Source organism: Panthera tigris, chromosome X, assembly GCF_018350195.1.
Source record: "Panthera tigris isolate Pti1 chromosome X, P.tigris_Pti1_mat1.1, whole genome shotgun sequence".
Taxonomy (NCBI): domain Eukaryota; kingdom Metazoa; phylum Chordata; class Mammalia; order Carnivora; family Felidae; genus Panthera; species Panthera tigris.
Genome location: NC_056677.1, coordinates 79720847 through 79737764, shown reverse-complemented (window position 1 = coordinate 79737764; position 16918 = coordinate 79720847).

Genomic DNA, 16918 nt, shown 5'->3' with positions numbered 1-16918 from the left:
CAGGAATCAACAGGTGTTGGCGAGAATGTGAAGAAAGGGGAACCCTCTTGCATTGTTGGTGAGAATGCAAAATGATGCACCACTCTGGAAGAGTATAGAAATTCCTTAAAAAGGTAAAAATAGGGGCCCCTGGGTGGCTCAGTCAGTTAAGTGTCAGACTCGGTTCCAGCTCAGGTCATGATCTCATGGTTTGTGAGTTCAAGCCCTGAGTCATGCTCCACCCTGACATCCTGATTGGGATTCTCTCTCTCTCTCTCTCTCTCTCTCTCTCTCTCTCTCCCTGTACGCCCCTCCCCTGCTTGTACTCTCTCTCTCAAAATAAATAAATTAAATTTTAATTTAAAAAAAATTTTAAAAAATAGAACTCCCCTACAATTGCAAGTGCACTACTTTGTATTTTGTACTCCCAAGGATATGAAAACACTAATTCAAAGGGGATCACATGCACATGCATCCCATTGTTTATAGCAGCATTCTAAACCATAGCCAAATTAAGGAAAGAACCCAAATATCCATTGACTGATGAATGGATAAGGAAGTCGTGGTATATATACCCAATGGAATATTATTCTGCTATAAAAAAGAATGAAATCTTGCCATTTGTAATGATGTGGATGGAACTAGAAAGGATTATGCTAAGCAAAATAATTCAGAGAAAGATAAATACCATGTGGCTTCACACAGTCATGGAATTTAAGAAATAAAACAGAGGAACATACAGGTAAAAAGAGAAAGAGAGAGTCAAACTAGGAAACAGATTCTTAACTATAGAGAAGAAACTGAAAGTTACTGGAGATCAAGTGGGTGGGGGTTGTGTTAAATGGCTGATGTGTTAAGGAGGGCACTTGTAGTGATGAGGACTGGGTGTTGTATGTAAGTGATGAATCACTAAATTGTACATCTGAAACTAATATTACACTGTATGTTAACTGTGTGGAATTTAAAGAAAAACTTGTAAAAAATCCAGACATGTATTAAGTAATAGGAACTAAATATGCATCTAGTATGAATGGTTATGTTAGTTTGGCTAGGAGTCAGATTTATTTACTGTTGTTGGCTGTAGCTAGAGGTGCCAATCAGTTCAAATTCCTATCATTTAATTTTTGTGTCCTCTCTTGACTTTGGGCTTTGCACTACTCCTGAGAGAAAGTCTAAATTTTATAGTTCTTTCAGCTCTGTTTATACTGGATATACTCTGTTGTGTGGTGGTAAGATGTGGAGGAGGAAAAACATTCTATAATATGATTAAATCTCAATCTTTTAATAGACATGTGTCCTTTCTTGTTCTATTACTTTCAAATGTATTTGTTTGTTTTTTTTTCCCTCTTAGGTGAGGAGAGTTATTTGCAAGTATGTCAAAATGGTTACTCTTTCTTCCTCCATACGAGAAGCCAAGAGAGATCTTTATTGACTTGCTACCATGAAAGCCTCATGGGACTTCTAGGTTTGCATGGAATAGGGGCATCCCTTAGACTGTGGCCCCCAGGGCTTTGTCATTCTCAATGCTAGTTCATAGTCTCCTGAAATTCATCACAATTATTTTTTCGTTGTGTTCAGACATATGTGTTGTAAGAACATAAGTGACAACTTAAAGGAATTTATATATCAGAGTTGAATGTAAGATCTAATTTCTTTATTCAACTATGCATATACTTTCTTCTCGGGATGGCTATTTAGGAAGCTTGTGTGAGTGAAGAAGCAAGAAGATAATCTAAACTATCAGATATTCTCCTGATGTCAAAGGACTATGTAAGAGTGTGATGTTTTAGACTTTGGAAACTAAAATCAGGACAGGTGAGGTCTATTTTTCCCTGACTTATTGGTTAATGATTCATAATAATTATTACTAATTTATAGATATAATTTACATTAAATTATATAATATATAATTTATATAATAACACATTAGTAGTTATTAAATTACTGTAAATGCTAAAAATTTACATCATTTCTGATTTGGTCTCATTTCCAGTTTCTCAAGACTCCATGTTTAACGGGGATCCGGGAAACCTTCAACTACTACTCTTTAATATGTTTTCCTGTTGTTGAAAATAAGTCATCACTGGTTTTGTATTTCAGGCTATCCCACTTGCCAGGTTTTACTGAGATTTTTAGCTACAGGCATACTGTCTCCTTGCAGTCTCTCAATTCTACTTGACCACCAATGATTTTGGCAGTCTTTCTTCTGACTTATCATTTGGAATTTGAGATATTTTTTGGTTTTGTTGCAAATGAAGTTTGTTTTTCTGTTCCTCACTCTTCTTGTTTGCAGTGATTTATACAGAGGAAGGGAAAAAATAGGAACTTCACCATTATAAACTATAAATATTTCCATACACTTCATTGGTGTTGAGAACATAATGGGATTTAGGTTTAGAAGTATGGGATTGAAGAGTCTATAGTGTTGGGGCTCAATAGTTATTTTTTTTGCATTTGTTTGCCTTTCTATTTAAGTTTCATTTACAGTAGTTGCAAATGCTCAGCACATACAGGGAGAAAATGTTTCCACTGTATCAGTAAGTGTCTTTGCATTGATAGCCTCCTTTATATAGTGAGGTTACGTACAGTAATTTAATAAATTGAAAGGTCCATATATTTCTGGCTTTATGTATACTTCTGACAATTAAAACACCAAATTAATAATACATAAGTAGGGATGTAGCTCTAAACCCAAAGGTAAGCAGCTATGGGAAGTAGCATAATTGTAGGTTAGTTTCAAATACAGCCTCATATTGATTCTCACATGACTGGACAATGTAAAAAAATCAATGGTACATATCCAAGATGCTTAGGATTTCTTTTATAAGATTTTTGTTTCTAAATGTTATTTTCTTTTCTGTATACTTTCAGTTTATCATAAATTTATGAGATGCATAAATATTTTTACAATTATATTTTGGAAAAAAAAGTAAATAAGCTTTCTTTTGTCCGCTTGTGAAAAAAAAAAGATACTGATGTAATACATTTTAGCTTTAAAGGAAAAATTCTTGCATTTAAAGGTAACTTCTTATGAGAGAATTTTGAAAACTATGTTTTACAGATTAAAATCCACTCAAAAATAGCAAATATCACAGTATCCTTCATGATTACCAGACATTTTACCCAATCAAATATATTCTTCAAAGTTGTCAATTTTTCCTATAAACAATTTCAAGATGACATTAAATAAAATAATTATTTTCTCATAGGAACAATTTCATAGTAAGAGATTATATTACTGGTAAAGGTACAATGACCATACTTTTAACTTTTATAAATGTATTAAATCAACTATCAGTGATGGTTGTATAATGTAGGCTTTAAGTTTTTGGAATTATATATATATATATATATATATATATATATATATATATAAAGCAGTTCATTACAACAATAAATTACATTTATTTTTGTTTATGTGATCTCAATAAATACAACCATTTAAACATATTAATCTTTGGGGCACCTGGGTGGCTCAGTTGGTTGGGTGCCCAACTGTTGATTTCTGCTCAGGTCATAATCCCAGAATCTTGGAATTAAGCCCCATGTTGGACTCCATGCTGATTGGAGTGATTCTCTCTTTCTCTCTCTCTCCCTTTGCCCTGCTCAAACTCTCTCTCTCAAATTAATTAATTAATTAATTAGTCTTTTTCACCTATCAAAAGTTGTTTATAAAATTTACCAATCTTTATATGAAATACTATATTCCTTTATGTGACATTTTATTTGCCTGCTTTTCCTTTTATCCCTTTGACCACTTCTTTGAAAGGCACTATTTTGTTACTACCTCTTTTTATAACAAATCATAATTACTAGAATTTCTTAGGGACTCCTTTCATTTACTATCCCCATCCATTCCATCATCATTTGATTCATTCTGCCATCCAAATATATATGTCAAAATATATTTATCCATTATTCCTCTAATTCCTTCATCTAACTGCCTCATTTTTCTTCGGTCTCACATTTGGTGACTGCTTCAGTTAGCTATTGCTATGTAGTAAAACTACTCTAAATCTTAGTGGCTTACAAACACACTGAATTATTATTGCTTTTGAATCTTTGAGTTGAATGGAAAGTTCTTTGGCTGTTCTCATCTGGTCTTACTTATGCAATCACAGTGAGGTGGCAGCCATGATGATTTTAAGATCCAAGATAATATCACACAAATTTTACAGTTGGTGCTAACAGCTGGTTGGAGCACCTCAGTTCTCATCCATATGGTCTCTTATCCTCCAATATTTTGAATCAGCTTCTTCAAGAGAATATTCCTCAAGACAACATTCTAAGAGGGCAACAGCAAAATTTCAAAGCCCCAGTATAGTACCAGGACACCATGCAGTTCAACCACTTTAAATACTATCAATATTCTGGTGACAGTTGAATTTGTATCTTTCTCATTAACTATTTTCTGATCTCAAAACTTGGGTATTTCGCTGCCTACTCATCTTGTCTACTTGGATGTGTAACAAATATCTCAAACTTAAAATGATAAAAATATTTATTTTTCCCAATTTATACTTCCATTAATATTCTCTATTTTCAGAAAATTTATCCATTCAGCAAATATTAATTGAAGATACATTGTTAGATGTTATTTTATACAACAGATGCATCAGTAAACAAAACAGAGAGTAATCATGATTTTATGGGGCAAGATCAACAAATAAAAAATAAAATATCAGATAATAAGTTCTAAGAAGGAAAATAAAGTAGGATAAGGGATAAAGAGGGGTGAAAATTGCTATTTAATATAGGGAGGTCAGGAAAACCCTTTCTGATTAGATGACATCTGAATAGAGACCAAAATGAAGTGAGGGAGTGAGCCATGTGTATATTGATCAGAATTATGTAATGAGCATTATCCAGCTGCTCAAGTCCCAAACTTATGAATTTTCTTTGATTCTTTGTATTCCCTTACTACTCTTTAAAATGAGACCTAACTGAATTGACGTTAACTTTAAAATTCATTCGATAGTAGTCTACATCTTTGCAGTTCAATTGTTATTACTTTGTTCTAAGTTATCTATACTGGTGTACTAAAATGTTTAACTCTCAATTCATTTCACCTTGCAGCCAAAATGATCTTTTAAAACTGTAAATCAAATTATATCACCCCCACTGCTTAAAATTTGACTTCTAATTACATGTAGGGTATAATACTATATCTTTAATCTAGTCCACAGTGCCTCCTGATTTGATTCTTGTTTATTGCTGTAGTTCCATTCTGTTTCATTTTTTCTTTGGTCTCTAAGCTTAAACAATTCCATTATTCAAACTAGAGCTTCAGGGCACAGAATTGGCTTAAGGTCATACACTCCCTTCTCCATTTTCCATGTAACTATTCACTCATGCTTCAGGTCTCCGCTCAAATGTCACTTCTTTTCTGCAGTTCCTAGATTAGCTCAGTGCATTGTACTTTTGAATCACGACTGTTATGACATTTTGTTGAAATTAACAGTTTAACTTTCTCGCTTTTCTGTTGGACAGTCTCAGTGATGTCTCAGTGATGTTAGACAATATCTTTGTTGTGTTTATCATAACACTATTTTATTATTTTATTTACATAATTATTTATTGTTTGCCTTCCTATTTTCCCTAACTAAAAGGTAAGCTCTCTGAAAGCAGAGACCATATCAGCTTGTTCATCTTTATCTTCCCCTCATCTTTAACAAGTTCTAGAGCATAGGGGCACCTGGGTGGCTCAGTTGGATGAGTGTCTGCCTCCTTATCTCAGCTCAGGTCATGATCTCACAGTTCGTGAGATTGAGCCCTGCATCGGTCTCTGTGCTGACAACAAGGAGCCTGCTTAGGATTCTCTCTTTCTCTGTCTCTCTCTCTCTCTCTCTCTGCCCCTCTCCTGCACTCTCTCTCTCTTTCTCCTTCTCTCAAAAATGAATAAACATTTTTTGAAAAATTCTAGACTATAGTAAGCACATAGGAAAACGTTTTCAAATTTGTGCATAAATTTTCAATATACACACAGAAAAGTGAACATCTTCTAAGTATACAACTCAATAAATGATACCAAGTGAATACACTTATGTAACCAGTATCTAGATCCAGAAACATAATAGTACCAACACTCTAGAAACCCATTTGTGTTCCCTGCCTATCATTAACCATGCCTCAGGGTAACCACTATCCTGATATCTACCAGTAAGGATTAGTTTTGTTTGTTTTTGTACTTTATATAATTGGAAAATACAGTAGGTATTCTTTGTGTCTAGATTCTTTCACTCAGCATTACATTTGTAAGATTTACCCATGTTTATTGGTGTTGCAGCTTTTCTTTTTGATTGTTATGCAATATTTTATTCTGTGAATATACTAATATTTACTTATTCTAATATTTATAAACAACTTCAAGTTTGAGGATTTTACAAACAGTGCTTCCATAGATGTTCTAATTCATGTTCTTTGAAGAAACAAAATGTAAGCATTTCTTTTAATTACATGCCAAAGGGCCAAAGTACAATTTCTGAGTTAGAGTAGGCATATGTTCAGTTTTAGTAGGTACTACCAAACAGTTTTCCAAAGTGGCTGCATCAATTTGAACTTGAACCAATAGGGTAAGATTTTTATAGTTGTTTTACATAACTTCCAACATATATTTTCTATTTCTTCATTTTAGTTTTACTGGTGGATTTGTAGGGTATTTTATTGTGGTTTTAATTTGCACTTTTCCTGATAACGAATAAACTTTATTACATTTTCATGCATTTCTTAATCATTTAGATACCTTTTTTTGTGAATTGTTTATTCAAGTCCTCTCCCCATGTTTCTATTTAGTTGTCATAAATCTCATGTTAGTAAATGTATAGATCTATTTCTGAACTTTCTCTTCTATCTTATTGGTCAATGTTCTTTGTCTGCAATAATCAATAATTGTTGAATACGTGAGTGCATGCAAGGTTTATTTGCACATGTGTAAGTTGGTATGAAACCTCGAGGAAACAATAGGACCCCATAAAAAACTGGGTTTATTTTATAACCAAGAGTTGGTAGGAAGTGTCTCATTATTTATATCCACCAGAAAATACCACACATTTGTGTGATAAAATTTAAGTAATAACATGTGTACAATAAAAAAATTGGCAAATGTGGATCAAGGTCCACGAAATTGCACTTTGACACATTCCCCTTACTTTTTGTTCATAAATTATTAGTAGCTTATCAAATTTCTTTTATACTTTTCTCTCAACTTGAGAAGCTCCAAAAACTCCATCACTTTAAGGGCTTACAAGGTATAAGATAAGAGCGTTATTCTTTGATGTTCACATCGTGTGTATGCATCAGTTGTATATTGATATGAAAAAAATCAAGCATAAAGAATTAACCCCATAAGGACTATTTGATACTATTATTACTGACATTCATTCAACAGAGCTGTAGTTTTTATTTTAGGTGAATCAATGTGGACAGTGTGCACTTGATTCATTTATTTCTTCTACAAATATTTATTGAACACTTACTTTGTCCCTGTCTGTGGCAATTCAATATTAAATAATATAGGCAAGGTTCTTGTCTTCTCTTGTGTATATTCTAGTGTTGAAGGGAGACAAACAATCAACAAATATACTTACTAACAAGGTAAAAATAATAAGCAGAGTAACAGAGAATGCGTACTACACATAGAATTTTAAAAAAGAATAATGCAAGTGTCTTGTTTGCCTCTTTTTTTTTACTGGTTACGAAAGACATCTTTAACATGATATCTAAGCTGACATATGAAGAACAAGAAGGATCTGGTAATCGTAGTTTTAGATAAAGAGGGAGAGTGTTGGTACATTCCTGGAAGAAATGAACAACTAATCCCATTTTTTTTTCATGTAATAAAATAAGTCCAGTGCGGCTGGACCATGTAAGTGAGGGTGAGAATGATATGAGATAAGCACATAGACATAACCAGAGAAAACATCATGTAAGACTTTGTAAGGCAAAACTAGGACTTAAGATTTTACATTGATAGCAAGTCTTTAGAAAAAAATGAACTGAAAAGTGATATGAATATAGAATAGAGATGGGCATTCCAGTTGGACTGACATGAAACTATTTTAGAGTAATATGAAATGATGTATCCACTTGCATTTGAAAAGATATTTCAACTCAATACTGCTGACAGAATTTGAGATAGACAAACGTGACAGAATACAAAAAGAGTTCTCTTCATGAGTATACCCTTGTCTACAACCTAACTTGTTAAATCTCCACACTGATGATGGAGTTGTTTCTAAAATATTAACCTGAACATACTATTTCCTTATTTTATTTCCTTTTTTGTTCCAATAATTTTCAAGGTCTGTAATCATCTTACTAGAGCATACCGTTCTAGCATTCTTTCTCATTCCACTACTTCATTTTCACTCCAGACATACTGACTTACTTCCAATTTCCTGTGTTTGTTATCTTGAACTCTGATACTCCTTGGCATATCCCTTTCTTTGTCTGATTTTTTTAGTATTCTTGATTTTAACTCAGCACAGATGAAACCCTTTTCTGACCACTCCTGTTTCCAAGGAAGATATCCACTATATTTAATAATCAGTATGGCACAGGCACCAAACCAATCAAAATAGGTGCTAGCTAAAAAGAAAATATTTTAAATCCATTAAAATATGGCTTTTTATGACACCTGAAAAATGCTGTATCACTATTTTTTTAAATAAAATTTATTGTCAAATTGATTTCCATACAACACCCAGTGCTCATCCCAACAGGTGCCCTTCTCAATGCCCATCACCCACTTTCCCCTCCCTCCCACCCCCCATCAACTATCAGTTTATACTTAGTTTTGAAGAGTCTCTTATGGTTTGGATCCCTCCCTCTCTAACTTTTTTCCTTCCCCTCCCCCATGGTCTTCTGTTAAGTTTCTCAGAATCCACATAAGAGTGAAAACATATGGTATCTGTCTGTCTCTGTATGACTTATTTCACTTAGCATAACACGCTCCAGTTCCATCCACGTTGCTACAAAAGGCCATATTTCATTCTTTCTCACTGCCAAGTAGTATTTCGTTGTGTATATAAACCACAGTTTCTTTATCCATTCGTCAATTGATGGACATTTAGGCTCTTTCCATAATTTGGCTATTATTGAAAGTGCTGCTATAAACATTGGGGTACAAGTGCCCCTATTCATCAGCACTCCTGTATCCCTTGGGTAAATTCCTAGCAGTGTTATTGCTGAGTCATGGGGTAGATCAATTTTTAATTTTTTGAGGAACCTCCACACTGTTTTCCAGAGAGGCTGCACCTGTTTGCATTCCCGCCAAAAGTGCAAGAGAGTTCCCATTTCTCCACATCCTCACCAGCATCTATAGTCTCCTGATTTGTCCATTTTAGCTCCTCTAATCAGCGTGAGGTGGTATCTCAGTGTGGTTTTGATTTGTATTTCCCTGATGAGGAGCAACATTGAGCATGTTTTCATGTGCCTGTTGGCCATCTGGATGTCTTCTTTAGAGAAGTGTCTATTCATGTTTTCTGCCCATTTCTTCACTGGATTATTTGTTTTTTGGGTGTGGAGTTTGGTGAGCTCTTTATAGATTTTGGATACTAGCCCTTTGTCTGATATTTCATTTGCAAATATCTTTTCCCATTCCATCAGTTGCCTTTTAGTTTTGTGGATTGTTTCCTTTGCGGTGCAGAAGCTTTTTATCTTCATGAGGTCCCAATAGGTCATTTTTGCTTTTAATTCCCTTGCCTTTGGAGATGAGTCAAGCAAGAAATTGCTGCGGCTGAGGTCAGAGAGGTTTTGTCCTGCTTTCTCCTCTAGGGTTTTCATGGTTTCCTGTTTCACATTCAGGTCCTTTGTCCATTTTGAGTTTAGTTTCGTGAATGGTGTAAGAAAGTGGTCTAGCTTCATTCTTCTGCATGTTGCTGTCCAGGTCCCCCAACACCATTTGTTAAAGAAACTGTCTTTTTTCCATTGGATATTCTTTCCTGCTTTGTCAAAGATTAGGTGGCCATACTTTTGTTGGTCCAATTCTGGAGTCTCTACTCAATTCCATTGGTCGATGTGTCTGTTTTTGTACCAATACCATGTTGTCTTGATGATTACAGCTTTGTAGTAGAGGCTAAAGTCTGGGATTGTCAGGCCTCCCTCTTTGGTTTTTTTCTTCCATATTACTTTGGCTATTTGGGGTCTTTTGTGGTTCCATACAAATTTTAGGATTGCTTGTTCTAGGTTCGAAAAGAATGCTGGTGCAATTTTGATTGGGATTGCATTGAATGTGTAGATTGCTTTGGCTCCTATACACATTTTTACAATATTTATTCTTCCAACCCATGAGCATGATTTTTTTTTCCATTTCTTGTATCTTCTTCAATTTCCTTCACAAGGTTTCTACAGTTTTCAGCATACAGAACTTTTATATCTTTGGTTAGGTTTTTTCCTAGGTATTTTATGATTCTTGGTGCAGTTGTGAATGGGATCAGTTTCTTTATTTGTCTTTCTGTTGCTTCATCATTAGTGTATAAGAATGCAACTGATTTCTGTACATTACTTTGTATCCTGCGACTTTGCTGAATTCATGTATCAGTTCTAGCAGACTTTTAGTGGAGTCTATCAGATTTTCCATGTATAATATCATGTCATCTGCAAAAAGTGAAATCTTGACTTCATCTTTGCCAACTTTGATGCCTTTGATTTCCTTTTGTTGTCTGATTGCTGATGTTATGACTTCTAACACTATGTTAAACAATAGCGGTGAGAGTGGACATCCTTGTCATGTTCCTGATCTCAGGGGGAAAGCTCTCAGTTTTTCCCCATTGAAGATGATATTAGCTGTGGGCTTTTCATAAATGGCTTTCATGATGTTTAACTATGTTCCTTCTATACCTACTTTCTCGAGGGTTTTAATTAAGAAAGGATGCTGAATTTTGTCAAATGCTTTTTCTGCATCGATTGACAGTATCATATGGTTCTTATCTTTTCTTTCATTAATGTGATGTATCACATTGTTGGTGAATGTTGAACCAGCCCTGCAGCCCATGAATGAATCCCACCTGATCATGGTGAATAATTCTTTTTATATGCTGTTGAATTAGATTTGCTAGTATCTTATTGGGAATTTTTGCATCCATATTCATCAGGGATATTGGCCTGTAGTTCTCTTTTTTTGCTGGGTCTCTGTCTGATTTGGGAATCAAAGTAATGCTGGCTTCATAGAATGAGTCTGGAAGTTTTCCTTCTCTTTCTATTTTTTGGAATAGCTTGAGAAGGATAAGTATTATCTCTTCTTTAAATGTCTGGTAGAATTTCCCCAGGGAAGCCATCTGGCCCTGGATTCTTATTTGTTGGGAGATTTTTGATAACTGATCCAATTTCTTCATTGGTTATGGATCTGTTCAAGTTTTCTATCTCTTCCTGGGTATGGATTTGATTCAGGATTTGATTCAAATCCTGATTGGATTTGATTCAGTGAACAAGAGAATGCCTTTTTAAGAATGTGGTCATAGAGGATTACAGGTTGTAAGTGGTGCTTGAAAAGATAACTTTGAGAGTGATGATAAATTTGGCAGTGATACAGAGAGTGGATTGAAGGGTAAAGACAGTTGAGACTAGGAATTTAGTGTGGAGATTGTTGTAATCTTGCAAACAAGACAATAGTGGAAACCAGAATTGAGACAATGGGTTGAATGTAATTGCTATTAGAAACCATGGTTCCTTAGTAGAGAATGAGAACAGAAAGAAGGTAAAAGAGAAATAAGGACACAGCGAAATAGGATAGCAACTTTTATGTGTCCGTCTATACTATAGACTCAGAACTCTTATTTCCCTTGCCCAGAGCCAAATGATTTTATTGAGAATGAAATAAAGATTAAGAGGTGATAGCTAACATAATCATCTAAGTAGTAGTATCTACAAGACACATGGTGTGTTTAATAGTGAATTTTGTCAGTGAAAAGTTGAACCTGAGGGTTTGATAAAAAATATAAATATATCACTTCTGGGTAAGCACTGTAGGATTCTGAAAGTAGAACTAATCTTTAAGAATGTTATATGTTATGGGGCACCTGGGTGGCTCAGTCAGTTAAGCATCCAACTTCAGCTCAGGTCATGATTTTGTGGTTTGTGAGTTCGAGCCCTGCGTCAGGCTCTGTGCTGACAGCTCAGAGCCTGAAGCCTGCTTTGGACTCTGTGTCTCCCCTGTCTCTGCCTCTCCCATGCTCATGTTCTGTCTCTGTCTCTCAATAATAAATAAACATTAAATTTTTTTTAAATAAAAAAATTGAAAAAAAAACCAATGTTGTATGTTATTTGTAAACCCTAAATTCTTTGGGTTAATAAATTCAATCAGGTTTCCAGTTTTATAAGTTGATAGTTACTCTGGAAACCAGGTGCTGGAAGTTTACATATCCAAGTGAAATTCTCTAAGCCAGCGTACATAGATTTTCTAGATCAGAGAGTAGAGAAGAAATACCCTTAAGGATATCTGAATGTTTTAAATTAAGTCTAATCAGCTGCCAGGAAACAGAAGCCTTTATAAAAGTGCTGGGATGTTTAATGCCACCAAATGAATACGTTAAATAGTCTCTTTGGACAGAGTTCCTAAAGGAGCAAACAAACTCAGTGAACCAACTCTTCACAATATGTTAAGGCCAAAAGATTGACAAATGGTGGATGTACTTGCAAAAACAGCAGACTCTCAGCTGCCGACATTCCTTAGATTTCAAGTTGTTGAAATTCATTCTTAATTGCCCCCCAAAATGGCAACTTCAGAGCATTTGGATTCTCCATGAGTTTTTCAAATAATGGAAGGTTTTTGTTTTGTTTTGTTTTGTTTTGTTTTTTGTCTATTCCTGTTTGTTTTCCTTGTAAACATTGATTTTCTTTCTAGTAAACTTTTCTAGTAAACATTCTTGGCCAGTTGGTGGTAACATGATGCAAACATGTTAAGTGTTGTTTCGCAATTTATTTGCGAAACAACTTAGGGATGTATCAATATAATTATCAACCATTATAACTTGATGAATATTCTATTTCCAAGCAGCCTGTGTTTCCTTTGAGGTCTCCTGTGTTTAACAATGAACATTGGCAGTAGCAGTGAAACTCTTTGATATGCTTAAACATTCTGAATGAAGCTTTTTTTCTGTATTTTTAAGGCCTGGAGAAACATTTACATATGGAAGAATTAAAAGTCTCAGATGGGTGTCTAGATTTAGAATTGGCAGTTCAGTTTTACCCCGTTGTAGGCACTTCTAAACTTCTGGGAAGAATTCCAGAAACACCAATTACGTCAAAATATGTTTTACTAAGATACAGTATGTATATAGTTCAGAATCCCATGATGTGTATTAAATCCTTCTCTTCTTTCTATCTGAGTGCTTCTTCAAATAAAGCAACTGAAACTTCTGGAAAACGGAAAGAGAAAAAAGGTTTTCCAAGTTTGGGGTGGTGAAATGGTCTCCTATCTTATTATGGCAAGGCATCAGGACAGTAAATTATTGTCTTACAGATGCTTGTTTATTGGCCAAACAAAAAACAAAAGAAATTTTTCTTATAGAAGGCAAAAAAACCCAAAAAACAAAATCCCCAAATTAACACATAAACACATTATACTAGAAATATTTGTCATGAAGCAACAAATAATTGTCACATATACACTGAAGTAGACCGTTGGAAAAGAAATGAAAAGGAGATATGGGCAGTGAATATTTATACGAAAAAGAAACACGTATGATATTTAAATAAAAAGTCAAATGTCATTTTGAGTAGAATTGTTTAAAGCCATTAATATTCTGAACAAATTTCTTGAGCTCTTGGTAAAACCTATGTAAACTAGAATGAGAAAACATTTATAATAAGTGGGTACCAAAGGACTGTTTTTTTATACACCTGAATTTTTTCCAAGGCAGAGAAAAAAGAGGGAGAAGTGTACACTAAAATCAAATATTAAAAGGAACAAGGTCATTGATCTATTTTTCCAAGTAGGCAACAATTTTACAAAGTATCACATTTCAAGGCCAAGAAATTCCAGGGAACCATTATCCTAAAGAAGATGAAAACTTATAGTCTAATGTGAGAATATTCTAGATCTTTTTCCCTTAGGATTTCCATTCCATTTTTAAACGTTGTAAAATAAATTAAGTAGAAATAAATTAATAGAAAACAGTTATCTTGTTTCAGTTTTTGATTTAGGAAAATAATTTCCCATTCATGGGAAGAAAGCAAAATGCATAACAAGATGCAAAATTCAGGTTTTCTATTTATCAGAAAGTCCCATTTCCTTTGATTTTATTTGCCTTAAAATATTTATTTATTGTTTATAAATTTATTCTCAAAGTGTATTTATTTTGAGGCAAAGAGAGAGAGAGAGAGAGAAGAGAGAGCATGCAGAGAGAGAGAGAGAGAGAGAGAGAAGGGCTTGATCTCACAACCATGAAATCATGACATTAGCCAAAATCAAGAGTCAGAATCTTAACTGACTGAGCCACCCAGGCTTCCCAGGAATGCTCTAATTTTGAATGGTGGGAGAAACCTCAACAGATTTTCTAAATAAAAGTTCTGCTCTTTCTGGGGTGGCTGGGTGGCTCAGTCGGTTAAGTGTCCGACTTCCGCTCCTGTCATGATCTCTCAGCTTGTGGGTTCAGGCCCCGCATCAGGCTCTGTGCTGACAACTCAGAGCCTGGAGTCTGCCTCAGATTCTGTGTTTCCCTCTCTCTCTGCCCCACCCCTGCTCATGCTCTTTCTCTCTCTGCCTCTCAAAAATAACTTAACGGTGAAAAAAAAATCCTGCTCCTTCTCTTTTACCATAATTTGAAGTTATGGGGATTTTTTTTTAAATAAGGAGTGGTAGAAAAAAAAGTATGTTGTATAAATAATCTGTAGATTAATTTACTAAAATTTAATGACCATATTTATACCATACAACTATTTTTCCTTTGAGAAACCCATGCTCTTTGTTACACTCTGGAGATCATAATGAAAATTAATATGTGAACATGTATGTGTTAATTAGTCTCCTAGGAGTTATACATGTGTATGATTGTCTTCATTTTACAGATGAGTAAATCGAGACATAGAGACGTGTGTGGCAGATCTAGGACTCAAATCCAGGAAGTCTTATTTTGGACCCTGGGCTTTTCATCTGTATAATGTACTACCTATGCTAATAACACAATCTCACAGAATTACTAATAGTAAGCATAAAAATATAGGACATGGTATTTTCATCACATCTTTAAAAAGTATAGAACCATAAAAAAGTGAAAAATTAAAGCAGTCAGGGAAGTTTCAAAAAATATAACTGAGGCTCATAGACATGAAAGAAAGAAAGAAAGAAAGAAAGAAAGAAAGAAAGAAGAAAGGAGGGAAGGAGGGAGGGAGGAAGAAAGGAAGGAAGCAAGGAAGGAAGGAAGGGAGGAAAGAAGGAAAGAAAGAAATGGGATCAATTTGTGTGTACATAATTTTAGATAAAAATTCCATATTTGCAATTGATGATGACACGATGTATGTACAAGTTCTGGAGACATTTAAAATTGCATAGTGCATTAGACAATAGCCTGTCAGGTAGCAAGAATTCCTGTCCCCTCAAAGGTCCTTCAAGCTGGACTAGGAATCAAATTGACATGAGATAGATCAATAGAAAAAAAAATTAATTAGGTGTACATACAGGGAGGTCACATAGACATGGAAATTCCAAAGACAGGCAAACTGAGGTATCTATGTCATTCTGAACTAAGAAGAAGGGGGTAGGGGTCTGGGATTTCAGAGGAGAGGATTGCATTTCACAGGGTGATAAATAGAGCAGATGTTTGATAATTAGATGTTTGTCCTACCATACAGATGGGTCACTCAGATAAAATTTGTCTCTTCTAATAACCCCTATTCAGGGAAAGACCCCTAATTTAGATTCTTCTATGGAGTTAAAGGAGGGGAAGAAGTTTCTTTTGAGCCTGCAGTGTCTCAAGTGCCTTCAACTAAAAATAATCCAAAGTGGCACATTATGGGAGGAGGGCCTGTCCTGAACCCTTTCAGTTCTTCCACCTGAAATTTCCTTGGAGGTTTCACATTTTAAACGAGCTGGTAGGTGGTTTCATCTCTTTGATTCAGTCTCTTAGTCTTGACAATAGGTCAGTTTACTCAAACTTATTTCAGGAGGGAGTGATGCAGTTTTATTCTCAAAGTTAGGCCTATGTTTCAAATAATCAGGTATTGAATAAAAGTCATTTCTGTGGAAAGAAAAGAAAAATATTAATGTTTGGATTAATATAGGTTAATATTTGTTTGGATTAATATTGGTTAATGTTTGGATCAAAAGTTAAGCCAGTTTCTGAGTTCTGAGGGTAGCCAGTTTATAAAACATGATTGACAAAACTTCTAGAGTGTCAGACTTGAAACGTCTTCAGATAGAGTGAGAACAGCTAATGGCAAACTGACTGATCTTCCTGGTTTATAGTTCAGATGTTTCTGGTGCATTTTCAAGTGGCCCATAGAGCAACAGATTTTCTATGCATGAACTATCATGAGTATATTTTTACCCTAGGTGTTTTATATTTAGTTTGTGGAGCATCAGAAAAAAGATCCATTTTAGTTCTCAAATGACTTCAAGTTAGAAATGTGTGAAAAAAAAAAGTGTTAGCTTGCAGACTTGTAGTTAGGCATTGGAAGACACTAGAAGAAATGAGGATCTAGTCCAGTTTATAATGATTAGTATTAAGAAATAATATCTACAAAGATGTGTTATTGAAACATATCTTCTCTCTATAATTAAACTAATTTTTACCAAAGATAGCCAAATTAGCTCCAACTTGTTTACCAAATAAGTCTAGTTTCAAAAAAATCTTGACTTGATTATTTACATAAGTGCCATAAGAATAGTGGTTCACCATATACATTCTTTAAAACTTGCTTTGTTTGAACTTTTCATAAGGAATCTCTAGGTTGAACATTTTTTATTATGGTTTTTAATTAACAGATATTTATTTTTGGGACA